The 21,346-nt window shown below is 55.4% G+C and overlaps 1 protein-coding gene across 3 annotated transcripts in view; it reads left to right on the top strand.

Annotated features, from left to right (window-relative positions):
• The window catches only part of LOC122173994 (uncharacterized), a 60,384-nt gene that overhangs the window by 14,332 nt on the left and 24,706 nt on the right, over positions 1–21,346 (top strand). For all 3 annotated transcript variants that reach the window (XM_065573587.1, XM_065573586.1, XM_065573585.1), the window contains one exon: positions 20,792–20,882. The gene's annotated coding sequence lies outside the window, so the exon portion shown is untranslated. The remainder of the gene's footprint in view (positions 1–20,791; positions 20,883–21,346) is intronic.

Raw genomic sequence — 21,346 nt, 5'->3', positions numbered from 1 at the left:
GCAGTCTATAGGGCACAGGTAAGGGTTTGAGCGCCACACGCAGTCTATAGGGCACAGGTAAGGGTTTGAGCGCCACACACAGGCTATGGGGCTTTGGTAAGGGTTGAGCGGCACACACAGTCTATGGGGCTCAGGTAAGGGTTTGAGTGCCACACGCAGTCCCTGGGGCTCAGGTAAGGGTTTGAGGGCCAAACACAGTCTATGGGGCTCAGGTAACGGTTGAGCGCCACACGCAGTCTATGGGGCTCAGGTAAGAGTTTGAGCGCCACACGCAGTCTATGGGGCTCAGTTTTGGGGTGAGCGCCACACGCAGTCTCTAGAGCTCAGGTAAGGGTTGGAGCACGACTCGCAGTCTCTGGGACTCAGCTTTTGGGTGAGCCCCACACGCAGCTATGGGGCTCAGGTTTGGGGTGAGCGCCACACGAAGTCTATGGGGCACAGGTAAGGGTATGAGCGCCACACGCAAGCTATGGGGCTCAGCTAAGGGTATGAGTGCCACACGCAGTCTATGGGGCTCAGGGAAGGGTTTGAGCGTCACACGCAGTCTCTGGTGCTCAGGTTTGGTGTGAGCGCCATACGCAGTCTATGGGGTTCTGGTAAGGGTTGAGCACCACAAGCAGGCTATCAGGCTTTGATAAGGGTTGAGCGCCACACACAGTCAATGGGGCACAGGTAAGGGTTTGAACGTCACACGCAGTCTCTGCAGCTCAGGTTTGGGGTGAGCGCCACAAGCAGTCTATGGGGCACAGGTAAGGGTTTGAGTGCCACACGCACTATATGGGGCTCAGGTAAGGGTTGAATGCCACACGCAGTCTCTGGCGCTCAGGTAAGGCTTTGAGCATCACACGTAGTGTCTGGGGCTCAGTTTTGGGGTGAGTGCCAGACGCAGTCTATGGGGCTCACATAAGAGTTTGAGTGCCACACGCAGTCTCTGGGACTCAGCTTTCGGGTGAGCCCCACACCCAGCTATGGGGCTCAGGTTTGGGGTGAGCACCACACGAAGTCTACGGGGCACAGGTAAGGGTATGAGCGCCACACGCAAGCTATGGAGCTCAGCTAAGGGTTTGAGTGCCACACACAGTCTATAGGGCTCAGGTAAGGGTTTGAGCGTCACACGCAGTCTCTGGGGCTCAGGTTTGGGGTGAGCGCCACACGCAGTCTATGGGGCTCAAGTAAGAGTTTGAGCCCCACATGCAGTCTCTGGGGCTGACGTAAGGGTTTGAGTGCCACACTCTGTCTCTGGGGCTCAGGTAAGGGACGGAGCGCCACACGCAGTCTCTGGGGCTCAGCTTTGGGGTGAGCGCCACACGCAGATATTGGCCTCAGGTAAGGGTTTGAGCATCACACGCAGTCTCTGGTGCTCAGGTTTGGTGTCAGCGCCACACGCAGTCTATGGGGCTCTGGTAAGGGTTGAGCGCCACAAGCAGGCTATCGGGCTTTGGTAAGGGTTGAGCGCCACACACAGTCTATGGGGCACAGGTAAGGGTTTGAGCGTCACACGCAGTCTATGGGGCTCAGGTTTGGGGTGAACGCCACATGCAGTCTCTGGGGCACAGGTTTGGGGTGAGCGCCACACGCAGTCTATGGGGCACAGGTAAGGGTACGAGCGCTACACACAGGCTATGGGGCTCAGCTATGGGTTTGAGTGCCACACGCAGTTTATGGGGTTCAGGTAAGGGTTTGAGCGCCACACGCAGTCTATGGGGCACAGGTAAGGGTTTGAGCGCCACATGCAGGCTATGGGGCTCTGGTAAGGGTTCAGCGGCACACACAGTCTATGGGGATCAGGTAAGGGTTTGAGTGCCAAACACAGTCTATGGGGCTCAGAGTGCCACACGCACTATATTGGGCTCAGGTAAGGGTTGACTGCCACACGCAGTCTATGGGGCTCAGGTAAGGGTTTGAGCGCCACACGCAGTCTATGGGGCTCAGGGAAGGCTTGGAGCGCCACATGCAGTCTATGGGGCTCAGGTTTTGGGTGAACACCACATGCAGCATATGGGGATCTGGTAAGTGTTGAGTGTCACACATAGTCTATGGGGCTCAGGTAAGGGTTTGAGTGCCACAAGCAGACTCTGGGGCTCTAGTAAGGGTTTGAGCGCAACATGCAGTCTCTGGGGCTCAGGTAAGGGTTTGAGCGTCACACGCAGTCTCTGGGGCTCAGGTAAGGGTTTGAGCGCCTAACGCAGGCTATGGGGCTCTGGTAAAGGTTGAGCGCCACATGCAATCTACGGCGCTCTGGTAAGGGTTTGAGCGTCATACGCAGTCTCTGGGGCTTAGGTTTGGGGTGAGCGCCACACACAGGCTATGGGGCTCAGGTAATGGTTTGAGTGCCACATGCAGTCTCTGGGGCTCATATTAGGGTTTAAATGCCACACGCAGTCTCTGGGGCCCAGGTAAGGGTTGGAGCGCCACACGCAGTTTCTGCGGCTCAGCTTTCAGGTGAGCGCCCCACGCAGCTTTAGGGCTCAGATAAGGGTTTGAGCGTCACACGCAGTCTATGGGGCTCTTGTAAGGGTTGAGCGCCACAAGCAGGCTATGGGATTTAGTAAGGGTTGAGCGCCACAAAAAGTCTCTGGGGCACAGGTAAGGGTTTGAGCGCCTAACGCAGGCTATGGGGCTCTGGTAAAGGTTGAGCGCCACATGCAGTCTATGGCGCTCTGGTAAGGGTTGAGCGCCAAAGCAGGCTATCGGGCTTTGGTAAGGGTTGAGCGCCACACACAGTCTATGGGGCACAGGTAAGGGTTTGAGCGTCACACGCAGTCTATTGAGCTCAAGTTTGGGGTGAGTGCCACACGCAGTCTATGGGGCACAGGTAAGCGTTTGAGCGCCACAAGCAGTCTCTGGGGCACAGGTTTGGGGTGAGCGCCACACGCAGTCTATGGGGCACAGGTAAGGGTTTGAGCGCCACACACAGGCTCTGGGGCTCTGGTAAGGGTTGAGCGGCACACACAGTCTATGGGGCTCACGTAAGGGTTTGAGCGCCAAACACAGTCTATAGGTCTCTGGAAAGGGTTGAGTGCCACACGCAGTCTATGGGGCTCAGGTAAGGGTTTGAGCGCCACACGCAGTCTATGGGCCTCAGCTAAGGGTTGAGCGCCACACGCAGTCTCTGCGGCACAGGTAAGGGTTTCAGTGCCACACACAGAGTCTGGGCCTCAGGTAAGGGTTTGTGCGCCACACAGTCTATGGGGCTCAGGTAAGGGTTTGAGTGCCACACACAGTCTATGGGCCTCAGGTAAGGGTTTGTGTGCCACACGCACTGTATGGGGCTCAGGTAAGGGTTGAGTGCCACACGCAGTCTATTGGGCTCAGGTAAAGGTTTGAGCTTCACACGCAGTCTATGGGGCACAGGTAAGGGTTTGAGCCCCTAACGCAGGCTATGGGGCTCTGGTAAAGGTTGAGCGCCACATGCAGTCTATGGCGCTCTGGTAAGGGTTGAGCGCCAAAGCAGGCTATCGGGCTTTGGTAAGGGTTAAGTACCACACACAGTCTATGGGGCACAGGTAAGGGTTTGAGCGTCACACGCAGTCTATTGGGCTCAGGTTTGGGGTGAACGCCACACACAGTCTGTGGGGCACAGGTAAGGGTTTGAGCGTCACACGCAGTCTATTGGGCTCAGGTTTGGGGTGAGCGCCACACACAGGCTCTGGGGCTCTGGTAAGGGTTGAGTGGCACACACAGTCTATGGGGCTCACGTAAGGGTTTGAGCGCCAAACACAGTCTATAGGTCTCTGGAAAGGGTTGAGTGCTACACGCAGTCTATGGGCCTCAGCCAAGGGTTGAGCGCCACACGTACTCTCTGCGGCACAGGTAAGGGTTTGAGTGCCACACACAGAGTCTGGGCCTCAGGTAAGGGTTTGTGCGCCACACACAGTCTATGGGGCTCAGGTAAGGGTTTGAGTGCCACACACAGTCTATGGGCCTCAGGTAAGGGTTTGTGTGCCACATGCACTATATGGGGCTCAGGTAAGGGTTGAGTGCCACACGCAGTCTATCAGGCTCAGGTAAAGGTTTGAGCTTCACACGCAGTCTATGGGGCACAGGTAAGGGTTTGAGCACCTAACGCAGGCTATGGGACTCTGGTAAAGGTTGAGCGCCAAAGCAGGCTATCGGGCTTTGGTAAGGGTTGAGCGCCACACACAGTCTATGGGGCACAGGTAAGGGTTTGAGCATCACACGCAGTCTCTTGGGCTCAGGTTTGGGGTGAGCGCCACACGCAGTCTATGGGGCACAGGTAAGGGTTTGAGCGCCACACACAGGCTCTGGGGCTCTGGTAAGGGTTGAGCGGCAGACACAGTCTATGGGGCTCACGTAATGGTTTGAGCGCCAAACACAGTCTATCGGTCTCTGGAAAGGGTTGAGTGCCACACCCAGTCTATGGGGCTCAGGTATGGGTTTGAGCGCCACACGCAGTCTATGGGCCTCAGCTAAGGGTTGAGCGCCACACGCAGTCTCTGCGGCACAGGTAAGGGTTTGAGTGCCACACACAGAGTCTGGGCCTCAGGTAAGGGTTTGTGCGCCACACACAGTCTATGGGGCTCAGGTAAGGGTTTGAGTGCCACACACAGTCTACGGGGCTAAGGTTAGGGTTGGAGCGCAAAAAGCTGTCTATGTGGCTCAACTTTGGGGTGAGCACCACATGCAGTCTATGGGGCTCTGGTAAGAGTTTCAGTGCCACACACAATCTCTGGGGCTCATGTAAGTGTTCGAGAGTCACACTCAGTCTATGGGGCTCAGGTTAGTGTTGAGTGCCACCCACAGTCTATGCGGCTCAGGTAAGGGTTGGAGCGCCACATGCAGTCTCTGGGGCTCAGGTAAAGGTTTGAGCGTCACACGCAGTCTATACAGATCAGGTAAGGGTTTGAGTGTGAAATGCAGTCTATGGGGCTCTGGAAAGGGTTGAGCGCCACCCGCAGGCTATGGGTCACTGGTAAGGGTTTGAGCGCCACACGCAGGCTACGCGGCTCAGGTAAGGGTTGGAGCGCCACACACAGTCTATGGGGCTCAGGTAAGGGTTTGAGTGCCACATGCAGTCTATGGGGCTCAGGTTTGGGGTGAGCACCACACACAGTCTATGGGACTGAGGTAAGGATTTGAGTGCCACATGATGTTTCTGGGGCTCACGTAAGGGTTGGAGCACCACACGCAGTCACCGGGGCTCTGGTAAAGGTTGAGCGCCACATGCAGTCTATGGCGCTCTGGTAAGGGTTGAGCGCCAAAGCAGGCTATCGGGCTTTGGGAAGGGTTGAGCCCCACAAACAGTCTATGGGGCACAGGTAAGGGTTTGAGCGTCACACGCAGTCTCTGGGGCTCAGGTTTGGGATGAGCGCCACACAGTCTGAGGGGCTCAGGTTTGCGGTGAGCGCCACATACAATCTATGGGACACAGGTAAGGTTTGAGCGCAACACACAGTCTACGTAGCTCAGGTAAGGCTTTGAGCCCCACATGCAGTCTACGGGGCGCAGGTAAGTGTTTGAGCGTCACACGCAGTCTCTGGGGCACCAGTAAGGGTTGGAGCACCACACGCAGTCTATTGGGCTCAGCTTTGGGGTGATCGCCACACGCAGTCTATGGGGCTCAGTTATGGAGTAAGCGCCACATGCAGTCTATGGAGCTCTGATAAGACACACAGTCTATGCGGCTCAGGAAGTGTTTGAGTGCCACACGCAGTCTCTGGGGCTCAGGTAAGGGTTGAGTGCCACACACACTCTACGGGGCTCAGGTAACGGTTTGAGCACCACACGCAGTCTCTGGGGCTCAGGTAAGGGTTGAGTGCCACACACACTCTATGGGGCTCAGGTAACGGTTTGAGCACCACACGCAGTCTATGGGGCTCTGGTAAGAGTTTGAGTGCAACACACAATCTCTGAGGCTCAGGTAAGGTTCTGAGAAGCACACGCAGCCTCTAGGGCTCAGTTAAAGGTTTGAGTGCCACATGCAGTCTCTGGGACTCAGGTAAGGGTTTGAGCGCCACACACAGTCTATGGGGCTCTTGTAAGGGTTTGAGCACCACACGCAATCTATGGGGCTCAGTTAAGGGTTTGAGAAGCACACGCAGGCTATGGGGCTGAGGTAAGGGTTTGAGTGTCACACACAGGCTATGGGGCTCAGGTAAGGGTTTGAGCACCACACGCAATCTATGGGGCTCACGGAAGGGTTAGAGCACCACATGCAGTCTATGGGCCTCAGGTTTGGGGTGAGCGCCACACGCAATCTATGGGGCTCTGGTAAGAGTTTCAGTGCCACACACAATCTCTGGGGCTCAGGTAAGTGTTTGAGAGTCACACTCGGTCTATGGGGCTCAGGTTATTGTTGAGTGCCACCCACAGTCTATGCAGCTCAGGTAAGGGTTGGAGCACCACATGCAGTCTCTGGGGCTCAGGTAAGGGTTGGAGCGCCACACACAGTCTATGCGGCTCAGGTAAGGGGGTAAGGGTTGGAGCGCCACATGCAGTCACTGGGGCTCAGGTAAGGGTTTGAGTGCGAAACGCAGTCTATGGGGCTCAGGTTTGGGGTGAGTGCCACACGCAGTCTATTGGGCACAGGTAAGGGTTTGAGCGCCTAACGCAGGCTATGGGGCTCTGGTAAAGGTTGAGCGCCACATGCAGTCTACGGCGCTCTGGTAAGGGTTTGAGCGTCATAGGCAGTCTCTCGGACTTAGGTTTGGGGTGAGCGCCACACACAGGCTATGGGGCTCAGGTAATGGTTTGAGTGCCATATGCAGTCTCTGGGGCTCATGTTAGGGTTTAAATGCCATACGCAGTCTCTGGGGCCCAGGTAAGGGTTGGAGCGCCACACGCAGTCTCTGCAGCTCAGCTTTCGGGTGAGCGCCCCACGCAGCTTTAGGGCTCAGATAAGGGTTTGAGCGTCACACGCAGTCTCTGGGGCTCAAGTTTGGGGTGAGCGCCACACGCAGTCTATGGGGCACAGGTAAGGGTTTGAGTGCCACACGCAGTCTATGGGGCTCAGGTTTGGGATGAGCGCCACACGCAGTCTATGGGGCACAGGTAAGGGTTTGAGCGCCACATGCAGTCTCTGGGGCTCAAGTTTGGGGTGAGCGCCACATGCAGTCTATGGGGCACAGGTAAGGGTTTGAGTGCCACACGCAGTCTATGGGGCACAGGTAAGGGTTTGAGTGCCACACACAGGCTATGGGGCTCAGGTTTGGGGTGAGCGCCACACGCAGTCTATGGGGCACAGGTAAGGGTTTGAGCACCACACACAGGCTCTGGGGCTCTGGTAAGGGTTGAGCGGCACACATAGTCTATGGGGTTCACGTAAGGGTTTGAGCGCCAAACACAGTCTATAGGTCTCTGGAAAGGGTTGAGTGCCACACGCAGTCTATGGGGCTCAGGTAAGGGTTTGAGTGCCACACACAGTCTGGGCCTGAGGTAAGGGTTTGTGCGCCACACCCAGTCTATGGGGCTCAGGTAAGGGTTTGAGTGCCACACACAGTCTATGGGCCTCAGGTAAGGGTTTCAGCGCCACACACAGTCTACGGGGCTAAGGTTAGGGTTGGAGCGCAAAAAGCTGTCTATGTGGCTCAGGTTAGGGGTGAGCACCACATGCAATCTATGGGGCTCTGGTCAGGGTTGAGTGCCACACACACTCTAGGGGGCTCAGGTAACGGTTTGAGCACCACACGCAGTCTATGGGGCTCTGGTAAGAGTTTGAGTGTGACACACAATCTCTGAGGCTCAGGTAAGGGTCTGAGAAGCACACGCAGTCTCTAGGGCTCAGTTAAAGGTTTGAGTGCCACATGCAGTCTCTGGGACTCAGGTAAGGGTTTGAGCGCCACACACAGTCTATGGGGCTCTTATAAAGGGTTTGAGCACCACACGCAATCTATGGGGCTCACGGAAGGGTTGGAGTGCCACATGCAGTCTATGGGTCTCAGGTTTGGGGTGAGCGCCACACGCAGTCTATGGGGCTCTGGTAAGAGTTTCAGTGCCACACACAATCTCTGGGGCTCAGGTAAGTGTTCGAAAGTCACACTCAGTCTATGGGGCTCAGGTTAGTATTGAGTGCCACCCACAGTCTATGCGGCTCAGGTAAGGGTTGGAGCGCCACATGCAGTCTCTGGGGCTCAGGTAAGGGTTTGAGTGCCACACGCAGGCTACGCGGCTCAGGTAAGGGTTGGAGCGCCACATGCAGTCTCTGGGGCTCAGGTAAGTGTTTGAGCATCACATGCAGTCTATACGGATCAGGTAAGGGTTTGAGTGCCACACACAGTCTATGGGGCTCAGGTAAGGGTTTGAGTGCCACATGCAGTCTATGGGGCTCAGGTTTGGGGTGAGCACCACACGCAGTCTATGGGACTGAGGTAAGGGTTTGAGTGCCACATGAGGTTTCTGGGGCTCACGTAAGGGTTGGAGCACCACACGCAGTAACTGGGGCTCTGGTAAGGGTGGAGCACCACAAGCAGGCTATCGGGCTTTGGGAAGGGTTGAGCCCCACACACAGTCTATGGGGCACAAGTAAGGGTTTGAGCGTCACACGCAGTCCCTTGGGCTCAGGTTTGGGATGAGCGCCACACAGTCTGAGGGGCTCAGGTTTGCGGTGAGCGCCACATACAGTCTATGGGACACAGGTAAGGTTTGAGCGCCACACACAGTCTACGGAGCTCAGGTAAGGCTTTGAGCCCCACACGCAGTCTATGGGGCTCAGGTAACGGTTTGAGCGCCACACGCAGTCTATGGGACTCAGGTAAGGGTTTGGGTGCCACACACACTCTATGGGGCTCAGGTAAGTGTTTGAGCGTCACACGCAGTCTATTGGGCTCAGCTTTGGGGTGATCGCCACATGCAGTCTATGGGGCTCAGGTATGGAGTAAGCGCCACACGCAGTCTATGGAGCTCTGATAAGAGTTGAGCGCCACACACAGGCCATGGGGCTCTGGTAAGGGTTGAGCGCCACACACAGTGTATGGGGCAAAGGTATGGAGTAAGCGCCACACACAGGCCATGGGGCTCTGGTAAGGGTTGAGCGCCACACGCAGTCTATGGGGCACAGGTAAGGGTTTGGCTGCCACACACACTCTATGGGGCTCAGGTAAGGGTTTGAGCGTCACATGCAGTCTCTGGGGCTCAGGTAAGGGTTGGAGCGCCAGACGCAGTCTATTCGGGTCAGCTTTGGGGTGAGCGCCACGCGCAGTCTATGGGGCTCAGTTATGGGGTAAGCGCCACACGTAGTCTAAGCGGCTTTGATAAAAGTTGAGCCCCACACGCAGGCCGTTGGGCTCTGGTAAGGGTTGAGCGCCACACACAGTCTACGGAGCTCAGGTAAGGCTTTGAGCCCCACACGCAGTCTATGGGGCTCAGGTAACGGTTTGAGCGCCACACGCAGTCTACGGGACTCAGGTAAGGGTTTGAGTGCCACACACAGTCTATGGGGCTCTGGTAAGGGTTGAGCGCCACACACAGTGTATGGGGCAAAGGTAAGTGTTTGAGCATCACACGCAGTCTCTGGGGCTCAAGCTTGGGTTGACCGCCATACGCAGTCTATGGGGCACAGGTAAGGGTATGAGCGCCACACGCAGGCAATTGGGCTCAGATAAGGGTTTGAGTGCCACACGCAGTCTATGGGGCTCAGGTAAGGGTTTGAGCGGCACATGCAGTCTCTGGAGCTCAGGTTTGGGGTGAGCGCCACACGCAGTCTATGGGGCTCAGGTAAGGGTTTGAGCGCCAAACACAGTCTACGGGGCTCAGATAAGGGTTGGAGTGCCAAACACAGTCTATGGGGCTCAGGTTTGGGGTGAGCGCCACTCGCAGTCTATGGGGCTCAGGTAAGGGTTTGATCGTCACACGCAGTTTATGGGGCTCAGGTAAGAGTTTGAGCGTCATATGCAGTCTCTGGGGCTCTGGTTTTGTGGTAAGTGCCACACGCAGTCTCTGGGCCTCAGGTTTGGGGTAAGCGCCACACGCAGTCTATGGGACACAGGTAAGGGTTTGGCTGCCACACACACTCTATGGGGCTCAGGTAAGGGTTTGAGCGTCACACGTAGTCTACGGGGCACAGGTAAGTGTTCGAGCGTCACACGCAGTCTCTGGGGCTCAGGTTTGGGTTGACTGCCACACGCAGTCTATGAGGCTCAGGTAAGGATTTGAGTGCCACACACAGTCTATGGGCCTCAGCTAAGGGTTGAGCGCCACACGCAGTCTATGCGGCACAGGTAAGGGTTTCAGCGCCACACACAGTCTATGGGCCTCAGGTAAGGGTTTCAGGGCCACATACAGTCTACGGGGCTAAGGTTAGGGTTGGAGCGCAAAAAGCTGTCTATGTGGCTCAGGTTTGGGGTGAGCGCCACACACAGGCCATGGGGCTCTGGTAAGGGTTGAGCGCCACACACAGTGTATGGGGCAAAGGTAAGTGTTTGGGCATCACACGCAGTCTCTGGGGCTCAGGCTTGGGGTGACTGCCACACGCAGTCTATGGGGCTCTGGTAAGAGTTTGAGTCTGACACACAATCTCTGGGGCTCAGGTAAGGGTCTGAGAAGCACACGCAGTCTCTAGGGCTCAGGTAAGGGTTTGAGTGCCACATGCAGTCTCTGGGACTAAGGTAAGGGTTTGAGGGCCACACACAGTCTATGGGGCTCAGGTAAGGGTTTGAGCGCCACACGCAATCTATGGGGCTCACGGAAGGGTTGGAGCGCAACACGCAGTCTATGGGGCTCAGGTTTGGGGTGAGCGCCACACGCAGTCTGTGGGGCTCTGGTAAGAGTTTCAGTGCCACATGCAGTCTATGCGGATCAGGTAAGGGTTTGAGTGCGAAATGCAGTCTATGGGGCTCTGAAAAGGGTTGAGCACCACACGCAGGCTATGGGGCTCAGGTAAGGGTTTGAGTGCCACACACAGTCTATGGGCCTCAGGTAAGGGTTTGAGTGCCACACACAGTCTATGAGGCTCAGGTAAGGGTTTGAGCGCCACACACAGTCTACTGGGCTAAGGTTAGGGTTGGAGCGCAAAAAGCTGTCTATGTGGCTCAGGTTTGGGGTGAGCGCCACATGCAATCTATGGGACTCTGGTAAGAGTTTGAGTGCGACACACAATCTCTGGGGCTCAGGTAAGGGTCTGAGAAGCACACGCAGTCTCTAGGGCTCAGGTAAGGGTTTGAGTGCCACACACAGTCTATGGGGCTCTGGTAAGGGTTGAGCGCCACACACAGTGTATGGGGCAAAGGTAAGTGTTTGAGCATCACACGCAGTCTCTGGGACTCAAGCTTGGGTTGACCGCCACACGCAGTCTATGGGGCACAGGTAAGTGTATGAGCGCCACACGCAGGCAATTGGGCTCAGGTAAGGGTTTGAGTGCCACACGCAGTCTATGGGGCTCAGGTAAGGGTTTAAGCGGCACACGCAGTCTCTGGAGCTCAGGTTTGGGGTGAGCGCCACACGCAGTCTATAGGGCTCAGGTAAGCGATTGAGCGCCAAACACAGTCTACGGGGCTCAGATAAGGGTTGGAGTGCCAAACACAGTCTATGGGGCTCAGGTTTGGGGTGAGCGCCACACGCAGTCTATGGGGCTCTGGTAAGTGTTGAGTGCCACACGCAGTCTTTGGGGCTCAGGTAAGGGTTTGATCGTCACACGCAGTTTATGGGGCTCAGGTAAGAGTTTGAGCGTCACACGTAGTCTACGGGGCACAGGTAAGGGTTTGAGAGTCACAAGCAGTCTCTGGGGCTCAGGTAAGGGTTGGAGCTCCACACGCAGTCTATTCGGGTCAGCTTTGGGGTGAGCGCCACGCGCATTCTATGTGGCTCAGGTATGGGGTAAGCGCCACACGCAGTCTATGCGGCTTTGATAAGAGTTGAGCCCCACACGCAGGCCGTGGGGCTCTGGTAAGGGTTGAGTGCCACACACAGTGTATGGAGCACAGGTAAGTGTTCGAGCGTCACAAGCAGTCTCTGGGGCTCAGGTTTGTGTTGACCGCCACACGCAGTCTATGAGGCTCAGGTAAGGATTTGAGTGCCACACACAGTCTATGGGCCTCAGCTAAGGGTTGAGCGCCACACGCAGTCTATGCGGCACAGGTAAGGGTTTGAGTGCCACACACAGTCTCTCGGCCTCAGGTAAGGGTTTGAGTGCCACACACAGTCTATGGGGCTCTGGTAAGGGTTGAGCGCCACACATAGTCTATGGGGCTCAGGTAAGGGTTTGAGTGCCACATAAAGTCTACGGGGCTAAGGTTAGGGTTGGAGCACAAAAAGCTGTCTATGTGGCTCAGGTTTGGGGTGAGCGCCACACACAGGCCATGGGGCTCTGGTAAGGGTTGAGCGCCACACACAGTGTATGGGGCAAAGGTAAGTGTTTGAGCATCACACGCAGTCTCTGGGGCTCAGGCTTGGGGTGACTGCCACACGCAGTCTATGGGGCTCTGGTAAGAGTTTGAGTCTGACACACAATCTCTGGGGCTCAGGTAAGGGTCTGAGAAGCACACGCAGTCTCTAGGGCTCAGGTAAAGGTTTGAGTGCCACATGCAGTCTCTGGGACTAAGGTAAGGGTTTGAGGGCCACACACAGTCTATGGGGCTCTTGTAAGGGTTGAGCGCCACATGCAGTCTATGGGGCTCTGGTAAGGGTTTGAGTATCACACACAGGCTATGGGGCTCAGGTAAGGGTTTGAGCGCCACACGCAATCTATGGGGCTCACGGAAGGGTTGGAGCGCAACGCGCAGTCTATGGGGCTCAGGTTTGGGGTGAGCACCACACGCAGTCTATGGGGCTCTGGTAAGAGTTTCAGTGCCACATGCAGTCTATGCGGATCAGGTAAGGGTTTGAGTGCGAAATGCAGTCTATGGGGCTCTGAAAAGGGTTGAGCACCACACGCAGGCTATGGGGCTCAGGTAAGGGTTTGAGTGCCACACACAGTCTATGGGCCTCAGGTAAGGGTTTGAGTGCCACACACAGTCTATGAGGCTCAGGTAAGGGTTTGAGCGCCACACACAGTCTACTGGGCTAAGGTTAGGGTTGGAGCGCAAAAAGCTGTCTATGTGGCTCAGGTTTGGGGTGAGCGCCACATGCAATCTATGGGACTCTGGTAAGAGTTTGAGTGCGACACACAATCTCTGGGGCTCAGGTAAGGGTCTGAGAAGCACACGCAGTCTCTAGGGCTCAGGTAAGGGTTTGAGTGCCACACACAGTCTATGGGGCTCTGGTAAGGGTTGAGCGCCACACACAGGCAATTGGGCTCAGGTAAGGGTTTGAGTGCCACACGCAGTCTATGGGGCTCAGGTAAGGGTTTGAGCGGCACACGCAGTCTCTGGAGCTCAGGTTTGGGTTGAGCGCCACACCCAGTCTATGCGGCACAGGTAAGGGTTTGAGTGCCACACGCAGTCTCTCGGCCTCAGGTAGGGGTTTGAGTGCCACACGCAGGCTATGGGGTTCAGGTAAGGGTTTCACTGCCACACACAATCTCTGCGGCTCAGGTAAGGGTTGGAGCGCCACATGCAGTCTATGCGGGTCAGGTAAGGGTTGGAGTGCCAGATGCAGTCTCTGGGGCTCAGGTTTGTTGTGAGCGCCACACGCAGTCTATGGGGCTCAGGTAAGGGTTGGAGCCCCACACGCAGTCTACGGCGCTCTGGTAAGGGTTGAGTGCCAAACGCGCTCTATGGGGCTCAGGTAAGGGTTGAGCGCCACACGCAGTCTATGGGGCTCAGGTTAGTGTTGAGTACCACACACAGTCTATGTGGCTCAGGTAAGGGTTGGAGCGCCACATGCAGTCTCTGGGGCTCAGGTAAGGGTCTGAGCGTCACACGCAGTCTATGCGGATCAGGTAATGGTTTGAGTGCGAAACGCAGTCTATGGGGCTCTGGAACGGGTTTAGCTCCACACGCAGGCTATGGAGCTCAAGTAAGGATTTGAGTGCCACATGCAGTCTCTGGGCCTCAGGTAAGGGTTGGAGCGCCACACACAGTCTATGGGGCTCTGGAAAGGGTTGAGCGCCACACGCAGGCTATGGGACACAGGTAAGGGTATGAGCGCCACACGCAGGCTATGGGACACAGGTAAGGGTATGAGCGCCACACGCAGGCTATGGGGCTCAGGTAAGGATTTGAGTGCCACACACAGTCTATGGGGCTCAGGGAAGGGTTCGAGCGCCACATGCAGTCTCTGGCCCTCAGGTAAGGGTTTGGGCACCACACACAGTCTATGGGGCTCAGGTAAGGGTTTGAGCGTCACACGCAGTCTCTGGGGCTCAGGTTTGGGGTGAGCTTCACACGCAGTCTATGCGCCACTTGTTAAGGGTTTGAGTGCCACACGCAGTCTCTGGTCCTCAGGTAGGGGTTTGAGTGCCACACAGAGTTTATGCAGCTCAGGTTTGCTGTGAGTGCCACACGCAGTCTATGGGGCTCACTTAAGGGTTGAGTGCCACACACAGTCTCTGGGGCTCAGGTAAGGGTTGGAGCGCCAAACGCAGTCTATGGGGCTCAGGTTTGGTGTGAGCGCCACACGCAGTCTATGGGGCTCTGCTAAGGGTTTAATGCCAAACGCACTCGATAGGGCTCAGGTAAGGGTTGAGCGCCACACGCAGGCTACGCGGCTTAGGTAAGGGTTGGAGCGCCACACTCATTCTATGGGGCTCAGGTTAGTGTTGAGTGCCACACGCAGGCTATGGGGCACAGGTAAGGGTATGAGCGCCACACGCAGTCTATGGGGCTCAGGTCTGGGGTGAGCGCCACACACAGTCTCTGGGGCTCAGGTTTGGTGTGAGCGCCACACTTAGTTTATGGGGCTCTGGTAAGGGTTGGAGTGCCACATGCAGTCTCTGGGGCTCAGGTAAGGGTTTGAGCGTCACACGCACTCTATGCGGATCAGGTAAGGGTTTGAGCGCCACACTCAGGCTATGGGGCACAGGTAAGGGTTTGAGCGCCACACGCAGGCTATGGGGCACAAGTAAGGGTTTGAGCGCCACACGCAGGCTATGGGGCACAGGTAAGGGTTTGAGCGCCACACGCAGGCTATGGGGCACAAGTAAGGGTTTGAGCGCCACACGCAGGCTATGGGGCACAGGTAAGGGTATGAGCGCCACACGCAGTCTATGGGGCTCAGGTCTGGGGTGAGCGCCACACACAGTCTCTGGGGCTCAGGTTTGGTGTGAGCGCCACACTTAGTCTATGGGGCTCTGGTAAGGGTTGAGTGCCACACACAGTGTATGAGGCTCAGGTAAGGGTTTGAGCACCACACGCAGTCTATGCAGCTCAGGTAAACCTTTGAGTACCAAACGTAGTCTATGAGGCTCCTGTAAGGATTTGAGTGCCCCACACAGTTTCTGGGGCTCAGGTTAGGATTTGAGCGTCCAGGGCCGGCTCTAGGTTTTTTGCCACCCCAAGCAAAAAAATGTTGGCTGCCCCGCACCCCAGTCCTTGTCTTCCCCCCCCCCCCTCGCTCCTTGCAGCTCAGGTAAGGGTTGGAGCGCCACACACAGTCTCATGGGCTCATGTTTGCAGTGAGCGCCACACGCAGTCTATGGGGCTCTGGTAACGGTTGAGTCCCACACACAGTCTCTGGGGCTCAGGTAAGGGTTTGAGTGTCACACACAGTCTATGGGGCTCACGTAAGGGTTGAGTGCCACACACAGTCTCTGGGGCTCAGGTAAGGGTTGGAGCGCCAAACGCAGTTTATGGGGCTCAGGTTTCGTGTGAGCGCAACACGCAGTCTATGGGGTTCTGGTAAGGGTTAAGTGATATACGCAGTCTATGAGGCTCAGGTAAGGGTTGAGTGCCACACACAGTCTATGGGGCTCAGGTTTGGGGTAAGCGCCACACACAGTCTCTGGGGCTCAGGGTTGGGCTGAGCGCCACATGCAGTCTATGGGACACAGGTCAGGGTTTGAGTGCCACACATACTCTATGGGGCTCAGGTAAGGGTTTGAGCATCACACGCAGTCTACAGGGTGCAGGTAAGGGTTTGAGCGTCACACGCAGTCTCTGGGCTCAGGTAAGCATTTGAGCATCACACGCAGTCTCTGGAGCTCAGGTTTGGGGTAAGTGCCACATGCAGTCTATGGGGCTCTGGTAATAGTTCAGCGCCACACGCAGGCTATGAGGCTCTGGTAAGGGTTGAGAGTCACACACAGTATATGGGGCACAGGTAAGGGTTTGACCGCCACACTCAGTCTCTGGGCCTCAGGTAAGGATTTGAGCGCCACACACAGTCTATGGGGCTCTGGTAAGGGTTGAGTGCCACACGCAGTCTATGGGGCACGGGTAAGGGTTTGAGCGCCACACACAGGCTATGGGGCTCAGGTAAGGGTTTGAGTGCCACACGCAGTCTCTCGGGCTCAGTTTTGGGGTGAGCGCAACACGCAGTCTCTGGGGATCAGGTTTTGGTTGAGCGCCACATGCAGTCTATGGGGCTCAGGTCTGGGGTGACCGCCACTCACAGTCTATGGGGCTCACATAAGGGTTGAGCGCCACACGCAGTCTATGGGGCTCAGGTAAGGGTTGAGCGCCACACACAGTCTCTGGGCCTCAGGTAAGAGTTTGTACGCCACACACTGTCCATGGCGCTCTGGTAAGGGTTGAGCGCCACACACAGTCTATGGGGCTCAGGTAAGGGTTGAGTGCCACTCGCAGTCTATGGGGCTCAGGTAAGGGTTGGAGCGCCAAACGCAGTCTATGGGGCTCAGGTTTGGGGTGAGCGCCATACACAGTCTTTGGGGCTCAGGTAAGGGTTTGAGCGCCACACGCAGTCTATGCGGCTCAGGTAAGGGTTTGAGTGCCAAACGCAGTCTATGGGGCTCAGGTAAAGGTTGAGCACCACACGCAGCCTATGAGGCTCATGTAAGGATTTGAATGCCACACACAGTCTATGGGGCTCACGTAAGGGTTGAGTGCCACACACAGTCTACGGGGCTAAGGTAAGGGTTGGAGCGGAAAACGCAGTGTATGCAGATCAGGTAAGGGTTTGAGCGCCACACGCAGTGTATGCGGATCAGGTAAGGGTTTGAGCGCCACACGCAGTGTATGCGGATCAGGTAAGGGTTTGAGTGCCAAATGCAATCTATGGGGCTCAGGAAAGGGTTTGAGCATCACACACAGTCTATGGGACTCAAGTAAGTGTTGAGTGCCACACACAGTCTCTGGGGCTCAGGCAAGGGTTTCAGCGTCACATTCAGTCTCTGGGGCTCAGGTTTAGGGTGAGCGGCACACGCAGTCTATGGGGCACAAGTAAGGGTTTGAACGCCTCACGCAGGCTATGGGGCTCAGGTAAGGGTTGAAGCGCCACAGGCAGTCTATGGGTCTTAGGTTTGGGGTGAGCGCCACACGCAGTCTATGGGGCTCTAGTAAGGGTTGAGTCCCACACACAGTCTCTGGGGCTCAGTTAAGGGTTGAGTGCCACAGGCAGTCTATGTGGCTCAGGTTTGGCGTGAGCGCCACACGCAATCTCTGGGCCTCAGGTAAGGGTTTGAGCTTCATATGCAGTCTCTGGGGCTCAGTTTTGGGGTGAGCACCACACGCAGTCTCTGGGGCTCAGGTAAGGGTTGGAGCACCACACGCAGTCTATGGGGCTCAGGTCTGGGGTGAACGTCACTCGCATTCTGTTGGGCTCAGGCAAGGGATTGAGCTGAGGAGCACAGGCGGCCTACGGAGTGGGAGTACTGCCATCCCAGGGGTGGGATGGCAGGGGGTATGTGAGCCTCCCCAAATCCACCGCATCTCAAACCAGAGCCCTGTGTGACGAACTGGGACTGTTCTTACTGTGGTCTTGGATTGCTGACAGGGGAGTGTGGCTAGGATAGTCTGCGTTGGGGGATGGGAGACTGACCGATGGAGACTCATAGACTCATAGACTTTAAGGTCAGAAGGGACCATTATGATCATCTGGTCTGACCCCCTGCATGCTGCAGGCCATAAAACCGTCCCTACCCCTTCCCTGGACTCTGCTGTTGAAGTCCCCAATCCTGTTTTTAGTGACTGCAATCGGCAGAGACCCTCCTGCTAGAGATCCCTGCCCCATGCTGCGGAGGAAGGCGAAAAACCTCCAGAGGCTCAGCCAATCTGCCCTGGAGGAAAATTCCTTCCCGACCCCAAATGTGGCGATCAGTAAGACCCCGAGCATATAGGCAAGAGTCTCCAGCCCGACCCCGTTAGCCATTATACTATTTACCCACCATTGCTTGGCTTTCCTTGACTACTATGTTTTACCATTAAACCATTCCCTCCATAAACTTATCTAACTTTATCTTAAAACCAGACAGGTCCGTCGCCCCCACCGTTTCCCTCGGTAGGCCGTTCCAATATTTCACCCCTCTGACGGTCAGAAACCTTCGTCTAATTTCAAGTCTGAACTTCCCCACGGCCAGTTTGTATCCATTCGTTCTGGTATCCACGTTAGTACTAAGATGGAATAATTCTTCTCCCTCCCTTGTATTAATCCCTCTAATATATTTAAAGATAGCAATCATATCCCCTCTCAGCCTTCGCTTTGTCAGACTAAACAACCCAAGCTCCTCTAGTCTCCTTTCATACGACAGCTTTTCCATTCCTCTGATCATCCTAGTGGCCCTTCTCTGCACCCGTTCCAGTTTGAGTTCATCTTTTTTAAACATGGGAGACCAGAACTGCACACAGTACTCCAAATGAGGTCTCACCAGCGCCTTGTACAACGGAAGCAGGACCTCCTTATCCCTACTAGATATACCTCGCCTAATGCATCCCAAGACAGCATTGGCTTTTTTCACCGCCACGTCACATTGTCGACTCATAGTCATCCTGCGGTCTACAAGAACCCCTAGGTCCTTCTCCTCTTCCGTTACTTCTAACCAGTGCGTCCCCATCTTGTAACTGAAATTGTTATTAGTCATCCCCAAATGCATCACCTTACACTTTTCACTATTAAATTTCATCTTATTTCTGATACTCCAATTCACAAGCTCATTCAAGTCTCCCTGCAGGATATCCCTGTCCTCCTCCGAATTTACAACGCCTCCCACCTTCGTATCATCCGCAAATTTTATCAGCCCACTCCTGCAATCGGTTCCGAGGTCAGTTATAAATAGATTAAATAAAATGGGTCCCAAAACCGAACCTTGAGGCACTCCACTAGTAACCTCCCTCCAACCCGACAGTTCACCCTTTAATACAACCCGCTGCATTCTCCCCAGTAACCAATTCCTTATCCACTTCTGGATTTTCATATCGATCCCCATGTTTTTCAGTTTAACCAATAATTCCTCATGGGGTACAGTATCAAACGCTTTACTGAAATCCAGGTATATTAGGTCCACCGCATTTCCCTTATCTAATAAATCCGTTACTTTCTCAAAGAAGGAGATCAGATTCGTTTGGCACGATCTGCCCTTCGTAAAACCATGTTGTAATTTATCGCAATTGCCACTACCCTCCAGGTCCTCAACTAGTTTCTCTTTCAGAATTTTCTCTAACACCTTGCACACTACAGATGTTAGACTAACAGGCCTGTAGTTACCCGGATCACTTTTTTTCCCTTTCTTGAAAATAGGAACCACATTAGCTATTCTCCAGTCTAACGGGACCACCCCCGAGTTTACAGATTCATTAAATATTATCGCTAACGGGCCTGCTATTTCCCGCGCCAATTCCTTCAATATTCTCGGAGAGTACCTGAGCATGTAATAGGATAACCCAGGAAGGGGGTAGAGACCAGATGACACCTTTGCCCGGGAAACTGAACAAAGGGCTGTGGGAGGGGTTGCTGAAGTGAGAGTTTTTTCAGGGTCTGGCTGGTGATATGGCTGGGAGGCAGACGGGGCTCTGACCTCCCAAGGGGGCTGGGGTGCCCGGGGACCCCAAGATGGACCTAACTGAGGGGGATCCTGTTGTCTGTGCCTGCAAGACCTGTCTTGGACTGTGTTCCTGTCGTCTAAATAAACCTTCTGCTATACTGGCTGGCTGAGAGTCATGGTGAATCGCAGGGAGCCGGGCGTACAGGGCCCTGAGTCCCCCACACTCCACGACACCCTGTCAGTGGCGGAGCAGTCCGCCACTGGGTAATCGGGGATCTGCCCGCAACAGACTGACCTAGTTTCATGCTCTCTCCCCTCCAGACTACTGCCTGGTTCCCCTGACCTGCTTCCTTCTCTCCCCCTCGGGCATATCTCTGTCCAGAGGTCGGCCTCAGTCTCCTCTGGGGACACTGCCAAGGGTTGCGTTAGCAGCTCCTCCGCATTGAGAGCATTGGGGCTCCCTGGAAGCTCAGTTTCCCCGGGATACACTGCCAGGGGTAGCAGTAGCAGTTCCTCCACATCAAGAACGTCAGGGCTCCCTGGAAGCTCAGTCTCCCCAGGGCAACAACAGTTCTCTTTGGTGCTCCACTCCAGAAGCAGGGAAGAAGCATCTGTCTCCTCCGGCAGCTCCCCCATAACTGAGCTGCTGGGAAGGTCTTTTATACTTCCCCTTCCTATCCCGCCCCTCTGCTTCTGGCGTGCGGGGTGTGGCCCTCCTGGCTCTGCCCTCCAGGTGGCTTCCAGTGCTCCCTCCGCGTCCACCTCTGAGGGCGGGCCTTGCTCCACCCCCACCCCCTATTAGGCCCAACTCCCGATCTCTGGAGCTGCCTCACAGTCTAGAGTCCATCGTACCTGCAGGGGCTGGTCCTTCGTGAGCAGCCAAGACAGTGGGGCGGCGATAGTCACAAAGTCCGGGATGAAGTGTCAGTAATAGCCCACGTGTCCTAGAAATTGCCGGACCTGCTTCTTAGTAGTGGGAGCTGGTTGGTCATGGATGGCTTCAACTTTCCCAACAAGGGGGCCCCAGTGTGTAACCTAAATACATTGTTTCCTGCCACCCAATTTGGCATTTTTTTATGTTTGCAGTGAGACCAGCCTCCCGGAGAGTTCTCAAGACGGCCGCCACCTGGTTTAGGTGGTCTTCCCGGTGATGGCTGTAGATTACTATGTCATCCAGGTAAGTGGCCATGTAATCAAGGTGAGACAGGAGGAGACGATCCATCAACCTCTGAAATGTTGCAGGGGCACCATGGAGTCCGAAGGGCATTCTGGTAAAATGATACAGCCCGCTGGGGGTGGCGAAGGCAGTAGTTTCGTTTGATTCCTGTGTCAGCGGGATCTGCCAATATCCCTTGGTTATATCACCCAGGGTGGTGATATATTGGGCCTTTCCCAGTTGGTCAAGTAATTCGTCCACCCGGGGCATCAGGTAGGTGTCAAAGTGAAATATTGCATTGACCATCCTGAAGTCAATGCAAAGGCGACGGGTCCCTTCTGGGTTGGAGACAAGGACAATTGGGCTCCTTCACTCGAGGATTTCTCATTTACCCCGAGTTCTAACATGGATGGGACCGCCTGTTCCACGGCCTCTCGCATATGGTGGGGGAGTGGTTGGGTGGTTCCTCGTACAACCTCTCCAGG

The sequence above is a fragment of the Chrysemys picta genome, chromosome 20 (genome assembly GCF_011386835.1).
Source record: "Chrysemys picta bellii isolate R12L10 chromosome 20, ASM1138683v2, whole genome shotgun sequence".
In the NCBI taxonomy this organism is placed as follows: domain Eukaryota; kingdom Metazoa; phylum Chordata; order Testudines; family Emydidae; genus Chrysemys; species Chrysemys picta.
Note: the sequence above shows the minus strand (reverse complement) of the source record. Positions and strands in the feature narration are given on the sequence as shown.